Below are 517 nucleotides of genomic sequence, written 5' to 3' on the forward strand. Positions count from 1 at the left end.
AGAGAGAGAGAGAGAGAGAGAGAGAGAGAGAGAGTGTGTGTTGTGTTTGTGTTTGTGTACATGTGTGTATGTATGTGCGTGTATGTGTGTGTGTCTGTGTTTGTTTATGGTGTGTGTATGATGCCACATGACACTCGAACTTTTTTTCTATTAAACATACACATGAGATATTTATTTTGGTGTACTGTGTCTGTTCCCTCACCCCTCTCCCCCTTTCTTTCTAATTTAGTCATTAATATCAGGAAAAACTAGGAAGATAAGACGAAGCGTAGCCTCTCTATCCCCTTGTCCGCGAGCCGAGTCATTTCGCGAGGTCGTCAGCGCGTTACGCGAGGCACGCCGGACAGCGAAACCAGTATTCGCCTACCGGTACCCTTATAATTATGCACCCACGATCAGCCGATCAACGCGCTTTTTGCCATTCCTAAAATAATAAACAAATACCGTATTTGTAAATAGATATCTAGATTCTACACCTAGAGTTGGCTCATTAATACAAAGATAAACAAATTAGATA

The sequence above is a fragment of the Aplysia californica genome, unplaced genomic scaffold (assembly GCF_000002075.1).
Source record: "Aplysia californica isolate F4 #8 unplaced genomic scaffold, AplCal3.0 scaffold00240, whole genome shotgun sequence".
Taxonomy (NCBI): Eukaryota; Metazoa; Mollusca; class Gastropoda; order Aplysiida; family Aplysiidae; genus Aplysia; species Aplysia californica.